The sequence below is a fragment of the Thermobia domestica genome, chromosome 1 (genome assembly GCF_964235325.1).
Source record: "Thermobia domestica chromosome 1, izTheDome1.hap1.1, whole genome shotgun sequence".
Classification (NCBI taxonomy): Eukaryota; Metazoa; Arthropoda; class Insecta; order Zygentoma; family Lepismatidae; genus Thermobia; species Thermobia domestica.
In genome coordinates, this window is record NC_137454.1 from 141,309,188 (window position 1) to 141,335,762 (window position 26,575).

General features: G+C 33.2%; 1 protein-coding gene across 3 annotated transcripts in view; it reads right to left on the reverse strand.

Annotated features, from left to right (window-relative positions):
• Kdm3 (Lysine demethylase 3) overlaps positions 1-26,575 on the reverse strand; it is a 674,618-nt gene that overhangs the window by 157,614 nt on the left and 490,429 nt on the right. Inside the window, exon 1 of one of the 3 annotated variants that reach the window (XM_081763863.1) lies at positions 4,851-4,981. The exons of the other annotated variants lie outside the window; for them this stretch is intronic. The gene's annotated coding sequence lies outside the window, so the exon portion shown is untranslated. Of the gene's footprint in view, positions 1-4,850; positions 4,982-26,575 lie in introns of those variants that run through there. 3 annotated transcript variants of the gene reach the window in all.

Below are 26,575 nucleotides of genomic sequence, written 5' to 3' on the forward strand. Positions count from 1 at the left end.
ATTGATTGGTCTTTAAAAACGAATTAAAATACATATACGATGATGAGAATACATGATATTACTTCATGTTTAATTGTTATTGGATCAAAAATTCACAAGAACATCGTAAGACCATTTAGAGTTGGATTCTAACCTCAATTCTTTTACTTCCTTATGTGAAAATGAACGTGTCAGATCCTTAACAAAAAACAATAATCATGCTCAATATTTACTGTTTTGCTTATTTCAAGTGTATTATTATTATTATTATATAAATAACACCTTCCACCTACACTGATGTATTTATTCACTCGGCTTCATGTTGGAAGGAAGAGAAACGATGCTTCCGTCGTAAAGAAATTTACGCACAAGACGGTATTTCCTCTGGTACTTTGTATTAAAGTTTTTCTCTGATGACGGTTTCGTGACCTTCAAGTCGTTTCCTCATTTTCTCTAAATATTGCACAAAATAGGACGTAAAATGTTTACGAAACGTTGCACTTGACTAAAGAAAAAATAGAAACGGGGGGAAAACAAATTGAGGCAGGTAAATAAAACAATACTGCACCTCACGCTTACTCTCATTTCATTCAGATTCAATTACACGGAAGAGAAGGAAATGGCTGGAATTTGATTACCACTGTCTATTAGATCAATAATCGAAAGCGGAAGAGACAAGATATATATATATATATATATATATATATATATATATATATATATATATATTAGCTTTGCGAATTTGGTTCCTAATTTGCAGATAATGTTAGTAAATAGTGGTGTATGTATAATTTACATGTGCTTTTAACAGTACCAGAGATCTTGTAAAAAAATGTTGATACTGACCCAAGTTCTTCACATGTATACGTTTATTTATTGAATAGATACACAGTATATTTTTACGTAATTGTTCTACAAAACCAGATGCAACGACACAATACCTCCGAGTCTGCTAGTTTCGCTTATCTACTGCAATTTCTCTCACTTTATTTTGGACACAATTTAACAAGTCATCAGACGGAGCCATCCTCCTTTTTAGCCTTTTCCTATTTAACCTTACATTGTAAAGCTACAGTGAAGAACACATTCGTAACATTATCTTCTCTCTCTCTCACACACACACACACACATACATATATATATGTATGTGTGTGTGTGTGTTTTTCTGCACGAATTTAAGTACGAATTTTTGAAGGGAAATCTTCGTGGAGAGGGGGGGGGGGAATTCTATGCGGAAAACGAAATAGAAAATACAACTGCAAGTGCTCCGTGTAATGAATACAGTTAATTAATAAAACTGGGAACTACAGTATTTTGAATGTGTTGAAGTATGCCTAAGAGACTACTAACGTCAATCTAGTACTCGTATTTAAAAAGAAAAAAAATCCCCGGTTTTGAAGTACCAAAAAGGATTATCACTACATTATTTTACAATTTTAATTTTTAAATCAATTGACAAGGCTTTTCTTCAGTTCTTCTTAATCAGATGAAATTATCCTCAAGTTGTAAAGTGAAACACTTGGAAAAACAAAAGTAATTCCTGCTATGCCTTGCGTAACCATTAGATATCTTCTTAGAAGTAGAGGTGGAGATGTATAAGGATAAAACACGCATATAATTACACGCATATCAGGTGTAATTTTTATTGATAGGTTGTTCGATTTGAATTAATGTTTAATGAAATTCGGTTATTATTTTTTTAAGTACATGATTAATTACAATACTACAGTAAAAGTTTATCTGAAATTATATACTATATACCATCCTTTCATTTGAAAATTTGTGATAAATCCAACACTGTGGGTATGAAGATGACGGTAACGGACTTTTACCTCACACTGTAGTTTGCAACACAAAAGTATTAACCCTCCTAAGACCAAGCTCAACATCATTCCATGAAAGTTGCGATAGAGCATATACAGTATAACTGACCCTGTCCCGTATGTCTAGTATATTCTGATTTCATCTTGAAGCACATAATTAACCAAATCAAGATAGAAATAATTATGCTAATGACTTTAAGGACATTCAATACAACGGTGGGGACTCTGGATATCTTAGTATTCAAAGGAAATGAAAGTTTTGAATCAAATAACCTCTCATGTGAAGGGTTATATTGTTCAGATGACCTACCACCTGTAGGAAATAAAAAGTAACACGTATATTAATACATTAAAATGTTAATATATATGTATCGCAGGAAATATGCACATAAAGATAGCAGAAAATATAAAAGCCTAATCGACTGTGCAAGAATTAACATTCTTAATTATATCTATCTAATAGATATAAACATTCTTAATATTGGGTTATTGAGAAAATTAGGAAGGAATCCTGTAAAGAATTTGAGGTAATCTTCAAAATATTGTCTTCGACTTGAGTGCGGCATGCAGTATTTTGCAAGCAACTAGCAACTATATTGAAAAATCAGTCTCTCACTCTTCCACCAAACTAAATTTATCTTTTTATCTTTTCTTTAGTTAAACACAATCGCAGAAATTCAACAGAATTGTGTTTAGACGTATAAAACGCACACAGATATGAAAGTAAACATTGGTAGCGGTTTTGTTTGGATTGGTTTGTTCTGGATTCTGAGCACTAGCTCTTCCTTTCCCTCTCCACTGCACTCCCCCTTCCAATTTCTGGCAACGATTTACGTAAACTGGCAGGGCTTCGCTACCGAGTCAAGCCTAACTAACTTCCTGGAAACTGTTACCTAGCAACGCTAGCATGACATGCCTGTTCAACTGCGGAAAGACTATATTCCCTTCGCTTTTTCCCTTTCCGTTTTGCACTTTTTATTTCTTTATTTTTTCATTCTTTTTTGAGGTGATAAACAAGACAAAGCAACCACAACAATAGGCAAAGAAGAAGAAGAAAAATAAACTACAATGAAATTCAGCGTGGGTTGGAACCTGCCTCAGCTGGAAGAAGGCTATATTTGTGATAGACGGCTGTACTCAATGGGCCATTGTGATGCTACACTTCGGTTCTATACAAACAGCAACGAAGAGGAGGAAGGATTTCAAACGATAAGCGACAACAGAATGCGGCGGGACGCGGGCAGGGAGGATGCAACTCTAAAGCGCGCATATCATCTTCAGGCCCGTATCTCTAAATAAAATTTCGATAATCCACCGAGTTACGTAATCTAAAGTTCATATTTTACAAACCACGATTTTTACTTTGTTCCTAACCTATAGTGTTCTGCAATATAGGCCTACTCCACTATTCTCCAAAAGTTTAAGATGTCATAACAATTTTCGCTCAAGAATTTAAATCATTCAGAAGACTGTTCAATGTACAAACGAGGTAACAAAAGACAGTGCCAGTTCCCCTGCGTGAGTAAAATATTATATCAAAAATTAGTAAAGTATGTTATGTGCAATTGTGAGATATAAACCATTTCCTCGTCTGGAATCAATCAATGTAAAACTTCGAACCTTAAATTTATAAAAATTAGCTTTGTGAGTGTGTCGATTTTAGCTATTTGAGATCTTAGCTATATATCTACTCTATCGTAATTTATTACAAGGGTACATACAATTGGTAAGCTTTTGCTTTACGATACAAGCCTAATACGAGCTTCGTCTTGACATAACGGGGAAAAAATAAATAAATAAACAAATAACTTTTGACAAACTCTGGAATCTCAGAAATTACAGAATATACAATGAATTTTACTTCAGATGATTGGTGAGACCGACTCCGTAGATAGAACGTAACGTGCTGGAATGTTTGCGTTATTTTTCTCAAAAATTATGCTTTCCGTGAGTACCTATTTCTTCCTCGGGCAACGATGAGTATACCTCAGTTGCACATGAAAAGTTGTTCTAAAATAATGCAGAATAGATGAACAATTAGCCTGAACTCATCGGAACCAGCATCTTCGAAGACTACAGAATTAAAAGCATTTTAATTCAAGCAAATATTATGTTTTACATATTTACCAGAAAAGAGAATATCTTCCATCTTACTCCCTATAAACATTTTCTTTCAGCATGTGATTTTTAAAAATATTTTTACTGACTTTTTCCATCAATTCTTCCTCTATAATTTACTTGTCTTCACCAGTGATCTTTCTCTCTAGCTCTTTTTCTTTCTTCTTTTTCAAAGCATATAGCTTTCCGCATTTATTACCTGTGCGAAAATATTACATATTAAATTAAAATAGATAAATAACTTCATGTCTTCCTTAACGGATCAAGAATATAGTACTTTGTACATATGACATATGGTTATAATGTTCTTCCTAAAGGTGCAATTTATTCAGTATTGTGTTGAAGCTTTTAACTGATATAGAGATGATTTCGAGTCACCGTTTTTTTTTTTTTTTAATAGTGTTCAATGAGCAGATTTTTTATTATCGAAACAATAACCATTTCATTCCTTTCAAAGCCATATTACCATCCATACTGCAATATCTTGGTAGCTTTACAATTATTACTTAAAAACAGAAATTATACATTACTGTCTTTTGGAATTGTCAAACCCATATGTTGAGAAGTCCTTGAGTGTTTCTGGTCTCGGTTTGGGTTATTTCTCTTATCGATTATATCATCTTAGTTTTCTCTTCTTTAGTGTAATCTACTTGTTCCTTTGGGGTTGGCCCTAGAGTAGCGCGGAAACTATAGTTTGTTATTGAGATTCGTAAGAATTACATTACATTCAATCAGAAATTTTTCAAAGTTGATTAACTTTGAAAAGTTTGCTTGCTATACGCCTTATTCATAAATCCCATTACTCGCTACTTCTAATGCTAAGAACATCGAAAGAATTAAAAACTCACCTTACATTGACATGTATAAATAATTGTGATTCCTAAATAAAAGAAAGTAACACATGCAGAACTATTTGGCTTAAATTCATACCACATGGAATACATCCAACACGTGTCTTCAGCGGAGCGCAGGAGAGGTTGGCGCTTGGCGGGCATGAATAATTAAAAGAAAAAAAAATCTGGCGCCATGCTGGAAGGGTACAAGTGACCTGAAGTGGTGCTCCCCCAACACCAACCTAGCAGGAACCACATTCATCAGGTTCTACACTCTTTGCACGTCTTTGTAGTCTGGTTCCCTCCCCCCTTACAAAAGAAAAAGAAAAACGAAAAATATCTCCCCCTCAAGGGAGTTCAGAAAACGGGCGGAGGGACGAACAAAAACTTGACACAGAAACCAAAACCGGTTCAAGCGCTTCTCTTTTCTCATATGACCAGTTTGCCTGCATTGCCTCTGGCCAAACTACAAGTATGGTGATGGTTCTACATAAACGTCGTCCAAAGAGCTATAGAGCGAGAGTGTAGGAAGAGAAGGGTCATCCAATGTTGCCAAACTTCGAACCTTTAAAGCTTTTTATGAGTTTCTATAACGTCTACAAATACATTCGACCTCGAATGTACATTGTTGCACTAACAACTGCATTACGAGCGGCTAACAACAACTATAAAATATAACCACAAGAGAAAAAATGATCATCTTAGGCTGTTATCTGCTGGTCATATAAAGTAAAAGGTTCAGCGAGGGTCTGCAGGAAAATAATTCTACCTTTTCCCAGCTTCGTACAATTATAACTAGCATCATCGTTCTTTTCCTTCTGTAGTAATTTTCTCAACATCTTGAAGATACCACATATATTTAACCATACTTGATTAACGATAAAACAACAACTTTGGGAATTTAACACATAAACAGTGCTAATTCTTATTTTCTTATTCTCGTACTTCTGCTGTACTAGGATCCTCTTATACTATTATAATTTCATGAAATTTTGAGAGACTTACAATGCGTACGATTTAACAGTAACTAAACAAAATAATGAGATATCGCTGTGATGAGAAAAATAATTATGTATACTAAACCTATATGACTCTCAGAAGCAAAATAATGCGGCAATTTTAAATATCGATTTACAAAGTCATCACGTACGATATCGGCAAGACGAATGCAATTTTGGAGTAGAAATGTTTATTTAAATGAATGATCTACGTGCAACACACATCAGTTTTTTTTTTTTTTTTTTTTTTCAACCACTCAAACTACTCAACTTATCGTTTTAAAAACTGAGAGAGACCAATAAAAATATAACTCCTTCACCAGCTAATGCCTCGTTACCGTATATTTCTGAAAAGATAATTCCGGATCCCAGACATGCCCCATTCTTTTGATAAAGGATTACAAGAAGTATATCTACAACACATATTGGGTATAAAAACAACTCAGATGCAGATCAACCTTAGTTTAGTCACTGGAAGGGGCTGCTAAATCTGCGAACGTTCAAGGCAAAAGAGGTAGGCAAGGAAAAGAGTTCAGTTACGAGCTTAATAGAAGTTTGTGATTCTGTTCAGTAAAGAAAAACTTCATAACTTATGTCGCGAAAGTAAGACGGCTTTATACTTTTTAGCACGAAATCGCTGCAGAAAACCTCGTCTTGGAATCGGAAATACTCGGTACTAATATTTTGGATCATAAAGAAATATTACCTACGGAATTGCAAATACCTGCCCCATCAAATGAAAGAAGTTATTGTTGCTATTTTGGAAGATAAAAATAATACATATTCTGTAATCAGTTTAGATGTCCTAACTTTCTCCCGGCACACCAGTAGCTCCATCCTGGGATACCGTTTCAAAATAGCTATCAACAGTAAGGAATTAACTATATTCGTACTTAGGGAAAGGCGATAAAAATAGAAAAGAAGAAAAGATGGTAGCTCCACTGATAAATATTAAAAGCCTAAAACTGAATTTACATTAAATTCTTAGATTGAAAACTACAAATTAGAGCTGGATCATCATGTATGGAATCCTCTTAAGCTGCAGAAACTTTCTTGCCTAAGATTAGATATTGATGATGATGAGTACTGGCAAAGTACGTAAATATATTGAACAGAAAAAGAACAATTTGTAAGAACGAATAAAGCTTTCCCGGGTGTTTGAGCTACGGATTTTCCAGGGCACTCCCTACTTAAATGGAAATATAAGATTTTACATACTCTGGTTATACAAAAAATAGTACGGTGAAGGTATGACGTAATAAACTGCGCTGTTTACTCAACATAACAATCTGAGCCGTATTCTAATTTGTGAGGCAATACTAATGTTATATATATAAAGAACAAAGGGAACGGATGAATAGTTACAATTAAATCGTTCACAATTTCCATTTCCAGAAACAAAAGGTAAGTGCTACGAGAACAACCAAGTACAATTATAATTTTTGAAAATCAGGAAAAATGATATTTAGAAATATTGCAATTATGAGAAATATCACGAAGTTTCCTTCACAACGTCAGAATTCAGTTTAGCAAAATTATTAATATTTATTATATATCTTTTATGAAGAAATTCCATATCTATGCGTCAAAAACACAAGCCAACTTTTCCATCATTTCTGCAAAAAATAAATTTCGGATTTAAAAAATTAAGAATGTTTTCAATTATTTAAAAGAAAAAATACTAGCTGCTGAAATCCTGTTTGGCACATGAATGAGCTTTGTTCGACAATTACTCAAGAATAATAGAACTTCAAGGAAAAATTATGCCTGACACTCATCATTATTAAAAAAAAAAAAAAAAAGAAAGAAATAGCTTATTGTACTGAGTAGTAATTTTCGTAAGTGATATGAAAGATTATGCAAATATGCAATTTTGCAGACGCTTGAAGTCTGGTGAAATAAAATACCAAATATGTGTTACTCATGTTCAATTCTTACTAACTTACAACAAATACTACGAGTATTTTCACGACATACGTACTACAAAAAACTTGCTTCTCATGCTATATTCCCCATCGTGCAATGTTAAATTCCACACAGCGAAGGTTTGAACTTATACACACATATTCAGCATTTCATTTCAACAACTTCCGTCGATCGCCTTTGGGTAAAATCTTCCTTCCACCACTGAATACATAACAAAAGAACAATAATAATAATAATACAAAAAAAAACTCCATGGAAAGACAAAAGAAAAAAAAAACACTGTATCCTCCCGAATTCCTACTGAAATACCGACCCACAAGGAATCCTTTCTTTCCAATTATGGACCTACCACCACGTCAAAAGCAAAATGGTGCTATGTTGCCAAAGTTCAGCGGAAGCAAGCAGTTGTCCCACCGCCATCAAGGGCAGAGAAACCGACCATCTGCAAAGCAGCAGGTGGCTGCGGCATACAACGTACGTTGTTATGGTAACGGTGGAATGGCACTTGGGGCACAGGTGATTGCGAGAACACAAAGAAAGTTTTGGAGCCTCTGGGAAGGGGAGAAAAGTTTAAAGTCTGGAATGGGAGAAAAGTTTAAAGTCTGGAATGAGAGAAGAAAAACTTTTCAAGAAGGCACACCTTTAAAAAAGAAGTTTACCATCTTTGTGATAGTTTATATTTTTAAAAATCAGTTGAACTTAGTTTGAGATTTATAAGGTAATATGAACTCACGAACGAACTAACGTACGAAAGCAAAGCAAAGAAAGAAGAAATATTCAGATGCTGTAATTGTATTCTTTATAATATCGCACTGTAAAGTATCTTGTTTGCATCAAACGGGCAAAAACTGTCTGTTACACCATTCTAACTCCAAAAGGCAAATATCACATAAGCTTAACGTATTTCTCTATGATTCCCTGTTTGACTACATGTGACATAAACCGTATTTATGAAGAAACATACTCTCCTAAAAGCACCTCCTGATAGGCATTATTTGGTTCAAATTTTTGCTACTTATCATCATCAATTAATTTGATTGTAATCTGTCAACCGCTTCGAAAGGTGTAGATAATGAAAGAAAGAAAGAAAGAAAAAAAAAAAAAAGATATCGAAGTTCTTGAATAACTTAATATTAAGTTTTAAAACAAACAATATTTAAAAATCATCCTACTTACTACACATAACTACTGTATACAAGAAGCTTTCGCCTAGCAGGGCGTATTTGATAGTAAATATACATAGATAATCATCAATTTAAAGGAAACACCTAAAAAAGTGGAATTTACTAGATTAATATGACGTTGGAAAACCTTTCACCCTCCGAATAGCCTTCATCCGACGTGGAAATGCAGCCACAGAAGTCGTGAGTAGTATCATGTCCATATTGTACATTCGCGGTGCCACTGATGTAGCGCTAAAGCGTTATGATCCCTTATCAGCTGTTTCGTTTATGCAATCTGACACTGTATGTAATGTTATGTAACTCGCAGTGGGTTGTGATTGTCGACACAGGCAGAGAGAAAGATGCTACTTGAATTCTTCCGTCAATTGAACCGCAATTGTACTTCGGTTCTGACTGTCGATCCGCTTTAATGCTCGGCGGGACCTGTCACTGAGGGTTTTCTTCCGACCAATGTTCCTCTTTGCCGATAGGATTTTCCCCGCGAGTTTTGTACACCGTCATCATCTCTGAATATTGACCCTCACAACACACTTGCCACTTTCGTTATGCTCGTACCCATATAACCGAACGCTAAAAATTTGCTTCTTTGGAAATTAGAGATCGTCCACTTTGCACTATCACTGTCTGCTCTTCTGCTGTTCTCCTACACCTCCCATAGTATGGAATTTGGCTGAACATACCAACATCAACAGTCCAGTCCGGTGGTGCGGTCTACGCGTGACCCTTGCGAATTCGGTGTTTTTATTAAACTCTTAAGTACTTATATATAAAGCATGTTTACTATAAAATTTCAAGCCTTTTTGAAAGAAATATTTTTAGGTCAAAACTATACACAATGAACATTTATATATTTATATTTATTTATTTTTCAGATATATCTACTCAAGTACAAATATAGTAATCAACAGCATACTGAATCTTCCATCTGAACTGTGTACTGATTTACCAACAAGTCTTTATTTCTTGATTTCACGAACTTTAATTTGGAGTTCGAACTACAAGAACTTGCAACTGGAAATCGAACCGGAAAAAAATCTTTCAGTTTAACGTCCCATAATTATGTCCTTCAGACCAACAGAGACGAATAAGTACGATAATTGAGTGAAGATGGAAGAAATAGTGGACTGAAAGTGTGGAAGGAAATGGAGGTACCCCGAGGAAACTCACGGACATGATGTCCAACCACAAACTTACTTAGCAGGGGAGAAATCGAAAGAATGCATGGCTTTAATAATACGAATGAGTTTACTCCACAATAAAGAAATTTTAAAAACTAACGAATGTGCTGGCGGAAACATATATATTGGATTGAATATGTTAAGATTTATTTGTGCAGTAATGCACATGTCCAGCATTACTAATATTATATGATCAGGTCCTGAAAGATTTTTTTTTTTTTTTTTAATTGAAAATAAAAAGAAGACTGACACAGGCATGCAACTCCCTATCTGACCCTGAACACAGTAGCTCTAAAATTCACACATTATGCTATTCTTTCCGAGATCGATACAGACGCAGGTCAGGGACGAACAGTGAGGGCGACCCAAGTATACAACAAAATTCTTCTTCACACAAACCATCATTAAAAAACTTCCCAAAACAGGGAAATTCCCACGCACAATAATAATTATAAAAAAAAAAAAATAAAATAAAGGAAAGGTCTCCAAGAGTTGGGGAAGACAAGAAAACAAGTAATAAAACTGTATTCTTTTTACGTATTTCCTTTACTTAGAAACAATGAACATGTAAAATTATATCTTTTTTTATTAATACATGAACTTATTCCTCCACAGAGATGGGTTATTACTACAGATTTTTTTAAAACTAACGAATATTAACACAGCATTAACAATTAATGATTCCATAACCTGTCTATTCCCCTAAAAACTAGTGTATTATTAAATAATAACAATAATAATAATATGTAACAGAAAACACATAGAGAGAAAAGCAAAACTGAAATTACATCTTTTAACGCCCCACGATTATGAATGACGTAATAGGCTACGAATGATCAGTGAAAGCGAATAATTATGAATAGAATCCGTGGGATAAGATAGTGGGAGGAATCAGTAGTAGAACGCAATCTCAAAAGAATGCATGCAAGTAAGCTTAACGTTTAAGTAATGCGACTATTATAATGAATGATTAATTTTATCATTTGCTAAATTACAAGAACTAACCAATTTTCAACGACGCAGGCACTTGAGTAAACCTAGGATCAGAAGCGAGGTTCCACGAATATAGGAAAACACACATGATGTTAACAAAAACATTAAACTTTGTAGTCAACACTGTCTCGTAACACAGTGAAACGTAACATCCATATGATCCATCGTTTTAATTTTTATTTATTATTATTATTATTTAAATCATTAGCCATACAACCTTTGTTTCTTTTGGCACTTACTTAAAACAGGAATGCAGCTGTTGGTTTTCCTTTCTTTTCTTTTTGTTCAGTTTCTATTTTAAAGGAAAAATAAATTTCCGTTAAATATAAATACTGGCATCTTTAACGAAATTTATTTTGAACTTAAGTATGTTGCACAGGGTTCCCCCTCACACTAAATAACCAAATTCGTGCTTTTTACAATCCATTAAGAAAAAAAAAAAAAAACAATAAATAACCTTTAGTGTCCGCATACAACAACAGACGCATAAAGAAAACAAAGTCTGTCACGAAGGATCCCATGGTATGTCTATTCAGTTTTAATTTTTTAATAATAATAATAATAATAATAATAATAATAATAATAATAATAATAATAATAATATAGAAACCAAGTGAGCTCCCAAACCAGTGACGGATGGTTAATTTATATCGCACGGCGGACAAGAAAGAACCCGATATGAACCATATTTGAGAGCCTTTTTCCTTCACCTTTCCCTGGCGTGACAGTTCGCTGAATGTGGGTGAGCGATAGATGCACTTCATGAATGTTTGTCATATTTTGGGTACTTTGTTTCTTGTTTCGTATGTCTAAGACAACTAAGGCCTCAGGTACCCACTTTTGAAAGTATCTGTACCTTGTTGACAGGATCAGGCAACTGATTTTTTTTTTTTTTTTCAATTAGAAGTTAGGTTTCTATTTAGATATAAGTATTATGATGGCCAGATATACTTTCCTTGTTATGCATGGAGTTACGGGGAAAAAAAGGAACATATTACAATCTCTTTTTTTTCTTTCATTTAATTTGCAGGCCGAAAGAAGAATACTCGGAAGCTGGATGCAGCCCGTGAGGCGCCATTTAACCGTTACTGTTCTGAGTTATTAATTATCAAATTTTCTAAGCCTAATCATTACAGCTCAGAATATAGCAGCCTAGCTGATCAAACTGACAAAGCAAAACGAGAGAACAAGACACTAGAGGGATATCAGTTTCTTACTATCTACAAGTTTGTCCCATGCCTGAATCGTACAACTATTTTTTAGGCACGAGATTCTGAGGTATATCATTGCAACATCCCAAAATTCAAGATACGACCTAAATTTTACTACTGTTCCGTTGAAGAAAGCTGACTGTCATCTAATATGGATAATTTTAAAGTTAAATAATTGTATATAAATAGTAATGCATTCTTTAAAAAAGAAGAAAAAAAGAAAGTCAATTTTCTTTAACAAGTCAGTATGACGTCAAACAAACACTAAAGAAAAAAAGAAGTTAACATTAAAACATGTATAATAACTTACTACAACTTTAAATCAAAATAAATAACCCTTAACAAATAACCAGAAAAAAATAAGACCATCATAATGTCTGAAGAACGAACATCAAAGTATATTTCTTCTTATTTTTTCCTTCTGAACAACAAAAAGTTGGGAAAATTTATCTGAAAATTCCTTCCACCTGTGAGAAAAAAGTCGTAGCCTCTCACAGATACACTTCTCATGGATGGGAACATATTAACCGAACCGTAATGGTGGGATCTTGTCAAAGCTCAAAAAACACAATTTCTACTGGGAATACATACATAGCAAATTACAATCCTCCCTTCCTTTTTTTATTTCAGTTTCTCACGATAGCTACATTTCAAGGAAGCCAACAGAAATATTTTCGCACAACAAATTAACTAATGCGATACTGTTCTTCCAAGTTAATCGTTAATTTTGCAGGCTGGGTCTTGATGTGGCCTCAATTTTATTTGAGTGGAGCAAAGTACAGATAGTAGTAAATATTAATACAACAGAATATTTAGTTAATATTCTATCATTCGTAAAATTATAAGCCACACTAAATAACGAGAAAAAATTCTCATATTAAATAAACTCTCGGCACTTCACTTAATGCAATCGGTACACATATTTAGAAAATTTTGTTGTATTATTATTATTCACATCAATCTAATCCAACAATTGAATGCATACTTTTAGCTTTAAAGACTTTTCAATCTCTTTTAGCATAACCACTACGGAAATGCATGAAGGAGTTTGTCCACATATGTGCTGTTACAAGTACCATATTTCAGCCGGAACGCTCTATTAGCTTCTCGTTAGTTATTGTAAAATCTCAACCTCTTAATATCTAAATCTGGACACGGAAATTGGAAGTCATATCATGTCCACCTATGCCCTGCCCAAATCCTATACTCATTATTTGGATATAATCCATAATCCAAATGTTAGCCGTGTTTTCATTATCCGGATATTTTAACGCTCTTTTGTATGCCATATTTTATGCATTCAACAAGTTTTCAGATGACGTTTGTATTTGATGCGTTTTATTATAAATGCAATAAAGTATGATGTGAATGTTGACATTTCTACACCAGCTCAGCATTTGAGTGTTTACTACTAACAATATGTTGATTTTGTGCTACTCTCCAACAACCGCTTAAGTTAATTGCAAAACAAGCAAAATAGACTTTCTGGGTAGCTAAAGCAACTACTCGATTTATAAAACTCAAATTACTTCTCCAACCATCTCCCTAAGTTTACTGCTGACGATACAGACGCAAGTCCTTTTTAAAATTATTCTATCCTACATAAATATTGGATAAACAACACGTAAGTACAATTTAAGATTAAAGAAACAGGTGAGGAACATTAAACACGCTGAACAAGTCTAACTAAACATTTAAGTAAGCCTAACCAGTCAATAGCACAACCGAAATTAAAACAAATTCAGAAACTTAACGAATAATTTAATTGCTGAGGCATTTTTTAATTTGAAAAAGGAACCGTGATACTGGTACCATTTCAAGGGCACTTGTTCCGATTATTTAAAAAAAAAAATGTAAAATAAAGATTTAAGACTTATAGTAATAAATTTGAAAATGGTTGTTCATAATTTAATAGAGGAATAATACAAATTATGTATTCAAAATCAAGTTGCATACGAAGTTACTAAGAAAAACGTAGTATTTTGCTTAGGTTACCATACACTTTCATCTGTTTTTAACTGATATTATCGGCATCTGTAAATAATCTTTGTAAATATAATATTCAGTTTGTGTGTCACGTGTTAGATGTGAGTTTGGTTGATAGGTTGAGAAAAAGTTCCATAGATGAGCTCGAAACGTACCAATTATTCAACAACTATTTTGAGCACGATTATTATTATTATTATTATTATTATTATATAGCACTTCTCAGAAATAAATTCACCTTACACTTCTGAAACCGAAGTTCTGGCTGCCATACCAGGTCCTAATTACTTCTCTGTTTTTAATAAAATGTCACTCATGTCCTCTTGCCCTATTTTCTGCATAAGAAGTGTTTCACACTTCACACCTAAAACACTTTCGGTGGGTAAAATGGAAATTTCTGATAATATTCTGTATAATAATAAAGTATCTGAAGTAACTTTTAATTATTTGAAGTGTAATGTTACTAATATAAGCGAGTTAACATACTTTTCTTCATTGATAGATAACGTTTATATTTCTCATATGGAATGCAATCTACATATCTGTATGTTTACACACAATTCTAATTTTTGATGCGTATTATCTAGTGTTTTCTAATATACACAGACAGAAGGAAAAAAAATCTACAATCATGACAGTCACAAGCTTAATTTATTGCAAATAACGAAACTATCAAAACCAGTGTTTATTTATTTATTTTTGCTTTGTATGAAATGTCCTTTTAAATCAGGAAAGATGTTTGTTCACTACCGCTATCGCTTCTCTAATCACAAGGAAATGTATGTAAAGTCGTTACCCTATTCACTATTTTTATTTGTTCTACAAGGTTCACGTTATCATCCACATACTTCCGTTTGTTTTTTCTGTAATGACAACAGAGGTAAGAAACAACTATTCAGAACAAACAAAATGTATTCTTATCTCTTCTAATGTAGGTAATATTGTCATATTGTGACTTCCTAACTAGTCATTATCCAGGGAAGTGGCGTAAATACGGGAAGTACGAGGTTTAAACCCCTACCCTTCATTAGAGCACTTTGGAAAAGAAATATTTACCATATTGCTACACGCCTGTCCTGAAAGGATATGGGTTTGAGTATTCGAGTTGATGAAATGCTGCATACGACACTGATCCAGAGGAAACGCAGAGTTTACTTTGGTTAAACCAGCTTAAAAGGGAGCAAGAGTGGATGTAATTAGTATAAATTAAAACCTTTTGATTTAATATGAAACATAAAAACTTTTAGTTATGTATTATGGGTCTATGAAGTTTTATTATTATTATCATTATTATTATATTTGTTTTAATGGTACAAAGTTCAATGTAAACGACAGATATGTTAATGCCAGCTGTACCAATGGGAGCTTTACATATTTTAACTTTTCTATTAGTTGCACCACAAACAAACATTTGACTATTTCTTTTAATTAAAGAACTGAAAAGCAAAAAAAGATTAACTGACCTGAAATATGGATAAAAACTGAATCTCCTTTTACGAGAATATTGACTCCATATACATGATTGGCAGAACGACTTTGTAAACATCACAATAGAGCACCAGATTTACCTTTAGTGAGTATGACTGACATTTTAACACCTGGGAGGGATAACGTCCTCATTAGCCAATTAAAGTCAATGTAACAGCAGCATTAAACAAAAAGAAATATCTCCCAACGTTCGCTTAGCATTCTCTTTGTATCGATAGGTGTTTTTAACCTCCATGATGAAAATTGAGTCCAACTGCAATATATATACAACATATAACTTCCGAGAATAATCAGGATTGTATTTTACAAGAATATTTCGAATGAATTCTTCAGGATTCCATAGGAATAGATGACCATTTAAAATGTCATAAACGTCTCATTTTTTTATTATGTTTTTTTTTCCTTTTGTAATATCCCTAGAGTTTATAGTACACTATTTTTTTCTCTTTCTTTCTTTCAAGCAGCTCAGAACTGGATCACCACATCAACGGTATCTCGATTGAGCACACCAATGACTGTAACAGCTACAGTAAGCTAATCAAACCAGGGTAAATTACTCAATACTTTCACTTCCGTATCGCTTTCTGATTTCATTACTATTTGAACAATAGCAGAGTTATCTTTCCACGTACAGCGTAAGAATAATCAATTACTTTACGATAATAGTATTTTGAATTGAAGAAACCACACATTTTTGCTTGCAAAAAAAGACTGAGTTCTTATTGTCTTTGTGAGTGTATGAAAGATGAAAGAAGGAAATGCAAACACAGCACAATTTACAAGGTCTTCTCACAAGATATTGATCTTTCTTTTTTTTTTCGGTTAGTTATCACATTTACTAAATTTATTATCGTCGTCACGCCTATATAGTCAATACCTATGATTTTCCGCTTTTTAAAATAAAAAAAATAAAAATAAAGAATAACTGTAGAATACTATATCACAATACAGTTCTAGTAATTTACAACGAAGTTTACTTTTACGCGTAACTACAAGACAAAGAACGCCAACGACTAATCTACCAGTCATTTCACACACAAAAGCATGGGGTTGAAAGCCTAGTGGTGGAGCAACTATGAAATCGGGTTTCAATTCGTTATTATTATTATTATTATTATTATTATTATTATTACTAATTTTCCTAATTTGGCCTTACACACTGATAACACGTAAGAAATAAATAACTTAAAATAGCGAAATTATTAACGAATACGAAAGAGGGGGGGGGATAAGTAAGTTGGTTTCTGGAACTAAAAGGAGCCAGGATTGCAGTTAAGTTTCACGTAGCTTCAATGCAAAAAGGAATGTTTTTCAAATAACTGGAACTGAAGTTTTGTTCTTGATTGTACATATGACTTATTTATCTATTATTTTTATATATACAGTATATATTTTTTAAAGAGCAAAACTCCCACACCTTGAACTTTTTGACGACTTAATGAAAGTATATGTTAATGAAAATTATTATTTCTTTTAAATATACATTCCTAAATGTCTGGTCAGAATATATGATTGCCTGCATGGTGAATACTGCTCAAGTCAAAACATCGATTGGTATCGAAGTGTTCCTATTATTAACACCGGGACTTCTATTATGAGAACACTTCTAGGAAAAATGTGCGCTTTGTATTGTCGCTTAAAAAAAGAAAGGGAAAAAAGGAGAGCATACGCTAAACAACCTGTAAAGACACATATTAGTAAGTATGACGGCTCTAATGAAGACTATTCGTAAACTGGAAAAAAGAGGTCCAAATTTCCTGGAAGTAATTGATTATTTACTGTAAGATTTGTTTCGGTGCATATATTGTATTTATTGTGGTCAAGTTTATTTATTTATTGTGGTAAGAAGCTGAGATATGAAATGTTCCGAAAAATATTGTGAAGTTTATGTTGCTTCTTCTATTAAAACATTCGATTGATCTCATTATTCTTTAGCATGAGGAGGAGAGGAGGAAAAACTATGAAGTCCATAAAATGTCACAGAAACTTTCAAAAAAAAAATCAAAATAATAATTAGACAATTTAGCACACGCACTTTCAGACAGCTATATAAAATACCATGATGTGTTATTCCAGCACTTTCCTACTACCTGTATATTTCCAAATAAATTACGAGTTTATTATTTTTTTCTTTGCTTTGAGTTCTTCGATAAATTGAGCCAGACCTTTTTGAATTTTAGTGAATAACCTAAAGAAACCGAACAACATAAATTTTGGAATGTGAACCAGATAGCATATGCAAAATGCTACTATATCAACTACAAGTTTTATGCTCACGTATTATGATGTCACAATATGCGCGCTCAAATTTCTAGACTATAAGAAAACAGTTATTAGTTTATTTAACAACATTTTCCAGATATTACCTTGCTCAATTTCTACATTTATATATATATATATATATATATATATATATATATATATATATATATATATATATATATATATATATATATATATATATATATATATATATATATATATATATATATATATATTCATTCTTCATTGTCTAAGTTGAAAAAGGAAGAGAGAATATGAGCTTCGCGAAGGGCTGTAAACGTAAAAATTTGAGTTCTAAAATCTCTGTTAACTCCTTTTGGCCAAAACTTATCAGGCTTACTGAGCCAAAATTCACTAACTACGTTTATCTTTGCTTTATACAGTACAAGGAAAATAGAACTGTCTGCAAACATCTTACATTGAACTCCACCTGCCAGTATCAATGGTTTTCTTATACAAAACCGAAAAGTGGGTTCCCTAATTACCTACAACTATTTTCATTCTCCCTCTGAACTAAGTGCAGTGCACGACAGATCCAGGTCCGATTCCCGCCAAGAGCTGAATGTGGTTCGAATCCCACGTTAAGCTGTTGTTCCACGTCTGATATAGCCTCGGTGTTGTACAGGATGCTTAACTCCAAATCCACCAATTAAGTGCACTGCGAGGTCCTTATCGCCTTTGCTATCCCATGCGGTCTTAATCTCAACATCACACCTGTACTAAAATGTTTATAATAAATATAATTGGAATTACCGTTCAAAACATTTTAAGCCTGCGCTTACCATCCGAAACTCGTGCTCTCATAAGGTACACACAATTATTGAAGACCGTTTAATCAACATTTTTGCATAGACATTTGAACTCCATGAAACATGCAATGTCCACGACAAGAACTAGTTTTTCAAGGTGAACTTACAATTAGTGACAAACTGCGCACCTGTCCGTATGCTTACCTATAACGAAAAAGGAGAAAAAAAATAATTAGAAACCAGCTGTTAGCATTATTACCATACTAATAATTATATTTATGTAATTGCTATTTCGCAGCCAGCAGTACTATATTGCAAGAACTGAAGCAGAAAATGGCTATTTTTTAACGATGCAAAGGAACTACTTTCTACAAAATGTTACAACAGACACAAACACTCATTCGCCATATTTAATTAATCTACAGTGATACACTGTTCCTTCAAATTTGGGGAACACTTTTAATTTAATTCTTATGTCATTCTAACAAAAACCTTGTCTCGTTTGAAAAAAAAATGTAAATTAAAGTATTAGTTATGCTCTCATCTGCTACATATACTGAGCAATGTAACATCTCTATTGTAGAAATTGTTTTATTGTTAAATATTTGTTTAGTCCCGTTCTGTGTTTAAACATATTACTCTTTTTCTATTCGAAGCACTCGCATCTTGGAATAGGCCTATTGTTTACCTCTTACGATGTCCAGCACATCTTTGAGTTTTAGGCTACTGATTTCATAATATGACGATTTATTTATCGATTATGATGATTTATTTTTCTTTTATTTGGAATGATTAGGACTTTGAACGGTTTGGTTTTATTGATTTCCTCAAATTATTTCAATGCCTCTTACTTCATGAGAGTTGAATTTTAGTATTTATAGTTTTAATAATGAGTAAATAAATTTCAATCCATTTTTTAAAAAATGAAACCTTTAACGTCCCACGACTATGTCCTTTGGGCTAAGAAAGACGATGATTAAAGCAAGTGAATAACTATGGAAGGATTGGTGGAATGAGAAAGTAGGAGGGAAAGAAGAGTACCCCGAGAAATCTAACGGGCACGATGTTGTTCAGCACCACACTTGCTTGACTGGGAATCGAACCAGGGACCACATGGACCACAGGTAAACACTCTACCATTGAGCCATCGTGCCCCGAGCTCATTTAAAATAAAACAGAATAATCACTCTTTACATAAATCAATTGACTAAAAAGAATTAAAATTACGTATACTCAACATAGTTAAAATAAAATAATGGGTTTCGTCACCAGTCAAATCGTTTTACTTATTTTGTTCTCCTTCCTAATATTAAAAAACTATGATTTCGTGGGTGGGGGAGGTCATTGCCAAAGCAATTGCTAATCGATATCTGAGTAAATTGTGTTGCCATAAAATAGTACTGTATATCATTTATATACACTGTATATCTATTTGTTTTTTTTTTAATTATATATAATGATTTGCTTAGGTGATAGAAACTAACACCGATCTCGTTACACAAATCAACTTACAAGCGTCACTCACGTAGAATGTGAACATAATGCTGTGACCGTATTATTCCTACAAGTATTTTTTTCTTTCTTTCTATAGAGAAAAATGATTCAGAATTGAGTGACTAGCAACTTGCAAAGGAACTTCGCAATGTGCTTCTTCAAGGTGAAAGTTGGCCTTAGGCAAAGCCAGTATTGATGACTTTACTACGAGGTCATTACTGGTGGTGAAAACGTGCGCTGTTTTGAAAGGACGGCATTAACAGTTGGTTGAGCCGGATGACAAAGCAAAAATTATAATAATTACAATAATAAAAAAAGAAACGAATATGAAGAAGGAACATTTTTTTCTGTGTATCTTATCTTCGTGTTTTGTACATAAGAGCTGTTAAAAGATAAATGTTAGTTATTTAAAAAACAAAAGAAAGAAAAAAGACAGAAGAAAGTGTTACACTGCTATCAGCAGTTTCAAAGGTTGCACAATAATTAACTCGTTTTTCCGTACATTATACAATTATTAAAAACGGAAAAAAGAAAAAAAACGAAAATACGCAGATAAAATTAGTAAGTTCTTATTTCGCAATAGTCAAATATTTTATAACCAGTTTTGCGAGCAAGATCTCGTCAATACAGTAGTCCCATAGTGTTTTCCAGTATATATATATATTGGAAAACACTATCTTCCCATACACTCCACTAATAGCATTGCATCAAACAAGATTTATCTCCTGCTATTACTCCGCAATTGGCATAGACTGACCTTAAGCCCTATTACGTAACAACATAGAAACTTGTCATGTATTTTATATATAATCATGTCTATATGCATTTTTGTTGTTTTGTAAAAGCTATTATAAGCAACAACTTAATCTAATATCTTATCAAACACAAATTCAATTGCCACTTGGAAATTCAAATGCTAACCTACATGATTAATTATCTAATTTCCATTTTATGATCTGCTAACAAAAGGCGCTGAATTCTGTCAAGTTATTTATTTCTTCCTGAAAGTTGCACTGGAAAGTACTTTCCAGAAAGAAAAAAGAACCTCTGCATGTATTATTTATTAATTAGTTTATTTAAAATATATGAGTAGGAAGCATGACAATTCGCTCTGACTGCACAAGATTTATATGTACATAATACAAAAACCAAATTCGAATTTAAAATAGTTGTAAATGTCTATTTAAAAGAAAAAAATCCCAGTTCATTCCAGTAACGTACTAGAGAAGTTCAGTAAACTACAACTAAAAGAATTAGGTTTAGTCGTTTTAACTAAACGAATCAGAATTATTATTTTATCAATTTTCTGAGTTTTTAGAGAAAAAGATGTTGTGCCTTTTAAACAAAAATAGGTTGTATGAAATTAAAACATCATATTAAGTAATCACACACCATTTTTTAAAAAGTGAAATACGTGTTTTCTATCCGAACTGCACATCAAAAGCCGAAGCACTGAGAATAGCTTTAGATACCTGAACGAAGACAGTTATATTCTGATAGACACATACCACCATTATTTAAAATAAACAAAATAATGTCAATTCCGGTGGTGTATTTGTACGTAGATAGTGATAAAACTGAGCCTTACCTGAATTATCTATTAATAATCACTTGGGAAACTACAATTACTCCATCTACGATCAAAAATGGTGTCCATTCTTTAAACAACAAATTAAGAACAATGGATATCATACGAAAACATCACGGAACCCAGTTAAATAAAAGTCGTACTCATGCACACCTCTAAACGTCCCACCAACTCTCGGCCCGACTCGCCTAACTTAGCGCTTCTTTCTTCGACCTCCGCTTTGGTTTTGACTAGTTATGTCTGCTATGAATGTTATTTCTGTCCTCCACAACTTACGAAGAATATAAAATGAAGCTTTGACCTTCATATCCTTTAGTTCTCTACAGGGTGGAAAAAAATCATGATTTTTTTAATAAAAATCATTTTAGTTGATTTTTTTGATTTAAATCGATTTTTTTGATTTAAATCAAATCTTTCTCCTCGTATAATAGAAGTCGCGAACTGGAGAAAAAACATTAGGAATTAATATTAAATGACAATTATGCCATTTTAGTGAAAGTATTTTGGTTTAATTTCGAATTAATCCTCAATCGTTAACCTATTTCAATCCGAAACAATATTTCTTAAACATTAAGGAAAAAACGTACAGCAACGTTTATCAACATGACACTTTTCACGAAAGTTCCTGATATTTGGCAGGAATATATTTAAAAAAAAAATCGAAACTAGCCAGCGGCACGAAATACATGTAAAGCACATAAATTTCGCCTAAAATTAACTAATTAACTCTATGGCCTATGGAACCCAAAGGTTCAATGCCGCCTTCACGGAAACTCTCCACTGACTTCTATCCTTAGCCAACTGGATCCAGTTTCTATTTTGTATTCCTATTTCTGCGAGATTCATCTTAATATTGTCATCCCATCTGCGCCTAGATCTTCGTAACGGTCGTTTTCCGATTGGTCTTCCAGTTAAGAATTTGAAAGTATTCCTATTTTCTTCCATCCTGGCTACATGACCTGCCCACCTGAGTCTCGTAGACTTGATGACCCTAGCAATGTTTGGTAAACCGTATAAATTATGTAGTTCCTCGTTATGAAGTTTCCCCCATTCCCGCTCCTCTTGGGTCTGAATATTCGTCTCAGGATCTTGTTTTCAAATACTTTCAGTCTATGTTCTTCCCTCAGAGTAAGCGACCATGTTTCGCAACCATACAGAAGCAGGGTGTCTACCAGTCAGGGAAAGTCAGGGAATTTACAGGGTCAGGGAAAATGTCAGGGAATTTCATTGTGTCAGGGAAAAATCTTTTCCAGGCTGTGAGGGGTGAAGGAATGCCACTAAAATAGTCATAAATTACAGGTAAATGAATTGGTTCGTTTGTACTTTTGTAGAATATTGTATAAGCATATAAACAATGGTGAAAACTAACAGTTCACTTTAAATATAAGTTGGGGGCGCGGTGGCTCACTGGCAGAGCGTTTACCTAAGGTGCTTGGGCTCCCTGGTTCGATCCCAGCTCGCGCCGTGTGGACTTTGTGGAGGACAAACAGCATGGTCGTGGATATTCTCGGGGTTCTCCCGTTTCCTCCCACTTTCTTCATTTCATTCATCACTCATCACTGTCTCCTTTAGTCTAACCGGCATAATCATGGGATGTAAAACTGAAAGATTTCATTTTCATGATTTAAATATAAGTTACTTTTCATGAGTTACTCGAAAAAAAGAATGACAGAGTCAGGGAAAATTATAATTTTGTCAGAGAAAGTAGGGAACTTGATTATGCTTGCTTGCTAGACATCCTGAGAACAACAGGCATATATATTTTAATCTTCAAATTCCTGGACAGAATTCGTGACAAGAGATTTTGAACTGAATAATACACGAATTCCCTGCTTTTAGTCAACTTTTAATTTCTTCGTAAATATCGTTTTAGTCTGTTAATATTGATCCTAGATATTTGAAAGAATCCACTTTATCAAAAGTATTATTCGATATTTTAACGCATCCAAAATTGCCGTATTACGATCCCGAGGAACTTCTATGTATTTAGTACATAAATTTCGCCTAAAGTTTTTTTTCGGAAATGGGATCGGGCCCCTCTAAATACACCCCTATTATCTGGAAACAAACAAATAGACGTGGACATAAAATAATTTTTGTCTTAAATGTCGATGGTGATTTCTCCCTTGGAATAGTTAACGATTTAAAAACCCTATGTTATGAAGAGAAGAAAGCAGGATTCTCCCGTTACCCGTACAAAACGATATTTTCCCTAATCATCCTCTGCATGATAATCGTTTTCATACTGTGCTGTACACACAATTGAGTCTCATTGTATTATCATTATTATCTTCCATAATCGAAATAACAGAACAGAAACGAGATTTTACGTATCCTCACTTTAAATTAATTTATTTCGGAATTTGATTTAAATCAACGATTTTTATTAAAAAAATCAAGTGATTTAAATCTTGATTAAAATCATGATTTAAATCAGACTGATTTAAATCAATCCACCCTGGTTCTCTATATTACATTCAACTTTAAAACCGTGCACATTGCTCACATAATAGAAAAAGCCACCAATCTATGATAAAATCTTGCCAACAAAATATTGAAGAAAATCCCACATATTAATTCCATCGACGTTTTCTCCTCAATTAGTACAGAGTTATTTGTTTGAATATCGTCAAAAATATGCTTCGCAAGTAAGTGTTGAAATATCGCCCTTTTTCGCATGGAATAGTACAAATTTGTTTTCCAGATCTCTCATAACTAATAAACATGAAGTAGATACATTTGCGTTTCGTAAGCTGAAGTTCTGGATTCAAATTTCGCGGCCATCTAACCTTATTTACTTTTTTTCAGTTCTACCACGTGAATTCTGGAGAAAATCATTTAGATATAACTAAGAACTGTGCTTCTTCCATTGTTTAAAGTATTTAGTGCAAAATGGCACTAGGAACTGTCTAAAAATCAGTTCATAAATAAACAAAATAGAACACGAACCACTTTCGAACACACTATATAGAAGTCTAACGATAAATATTAATAAAATAACTGTATATATTTTCTACAATGATCCAAACATCTTAATTATTCTTTCAATTTTTTTCATGTTATATTCAGAAAAAGTGCGTGGTTAAAACTATGGACTCATGAAGGATACATTCACCCATTCCACGCTCAGAAACATTCGTTATTCCAAATAGACTACATTCAAGCAGTACAGTTTTGTAAACAAAATAAAAGCAAACAGCAGCATTAAATTGTGCAACTTATATAGTAAAAAAATCCTTTCCACTATTTTGGTTAGGACAAAGTTTGCTTTTGAATTATACGTAGGTGATCACTTTAGCAAATCTTTCTGTAATATTTCATTATACAAATAATTTCGCTAATTAGGCATAAATATTCAGTGAAATTTCCTTCCATGGTTACTTTTTTGCAGGAACCAATATGACTATCACACAAGGTTAACGTATTCTGAGCCACTATCAACGACCACCTTTCTCGATCCGACCGCAGGGAGAAGGAGAAAGACATACACATGCTCTCTTATGTCTATTTCTTGCTTTAATTTGTGAAATTACTGTAGCTAACACTGTATCTACAGTTTCTGCTAATTACAATGATTTGGATCATAATAGAGTATTGTGCATTTTTTCTGACTTTATTTGACTTCAGAAACTGTCCAGCTAGATGATAATGAGTATCCAAGAGAGATCAGACTTCTCTTGGTTACTCATTATAATACAGTATAATACTGTAATACAATATAATAGTGTGTAATACAGTACCACATTTTCAAGTTTATGTTGTGTAATATGAAAAATAAAATGATCTGCGACCAACCGTCAGAATAGATATTGTTTTCCGCTCTGATTTCCTTAAATGACAGAAATCCATATCACATGAATTAAAATCTCCTGAAGTTTTAAATTCCGTACAACTGATCGACTATACTCTCTTACGTTAATACACTAACATATATTTACGAGAATCATCTCTGTTTAATGTACTTCAGGCTTTCTCCAACCTATTTCATATCACAGCTCCCCTTTTATCACTCACATCTTCTTGCTAGCGATCCCCACATGTAATTTCCTGTCTGTAGTAAGCTTTTTTGATTATCACTGCTTATTGCTTACAGTCGTGTATGCATGTAAAACTTACATAAGAACAGGAACTACTGTTCGACAATAAATATGAAAATAAAAATATGTCTTTCGAAAGTAAGACGTTCAAACCGATTTTTAATTTTTCTCCGACACCAGCTCGCAATTACAATTATTTTTTCATCTTCCTTCGCGACCCCCTAGGGGTCCCGCCCCTCAGGTTGAAAATTTCGATGTAGTTTGTACATACTATATAAAATATACAGTATCCTATAGAGAAAACTATTCTCAACTTAGGCATGGAACTGACCTGAGCTCTGTGGGAAGAAAGTAACGGTTACACCTACAAACACTGACACGAATTTAATTTTTGTCAAGTTGGATTTAGATGTGTGCAATAGTTATATTTCTAATTTCTTTTACCATATATAACAGACGTAAGTAAAATAAAAAAAGAGAGAGAGAAAGAACAAAAGAAAAGTCGAGTAGTTTCACCAACTACTTTTACAGATTAGCATATTTATAATTAAACTTATTTAAGACCATTCTAAACATACTATTTAAAAAAATCCTGTAAATGCTTCAGTGACAATACTTGAATAATGCACATTTATGTAACATAATATACATCTAAAATGAACCCATTTATTCCTTCAAGGTTAGCCAGCGTCAGGCAACCTACATAC